The sequence below is a fragment of the Penaeus monodon genome, chromosome 32 (genome assembly GCF_015228065.2).
Source record: "Penaeus monodon isolate SGIC_2016 chromosome 32, NSTDA_Pmon_1, whole genome shotgun sequence".
Lineage (NCBI taxonomy): Eukaryota > Metazoa > Arthropoda > Malacostraca > Decapoda > Penaeidae > Penaeus > Penaeus monodon.
The window spans coordinates 35,411,955-35,412,228 of NC_051417.1; the positions used below are offsets into that span (position 1 = coordinate 35,411,955).

A 274-nucleotide genomic window follows, 5' to 3' on the forward strand; every position below is an offset into this window, starting at 1 on the left:
ATTTTCTTAAATAGTGTGAGTTCTGTGTACATTTATACATGAAATAGGCTTTCTGTTGAGAGACACAGGTAATATGCTGTAGCTTATGTAGGGTCTACATGTGTACCAAGTACGAAGCCCTTGGTACACAAGTGAGTTTGGAGAGTGAATGTTTCAAGTCTTGGAAATTCTCGCTGTAAAATAATTTTACACCTGTGCTTCCATAATTCTCAAATATGAACTGATATGTTGTATTCAAGCTAGAATTGTACTTGTATAACAGTTTTACACTAAT

The 274-nt window shown here is 34.3% G+C and overlaps 1 protein-coding gene across 1 annotated transcript in view; it reads left to right on the forward strand.

The window, feature by feature from the left end:
- Positions 1–274, forward strand: part of LOC119593845 (hornerin-like) — a gene marked incomplete in the record, with an annotated part of 29,685 nt that overhangs the window by 3,705 nt on the left and 25,706 nt on the right.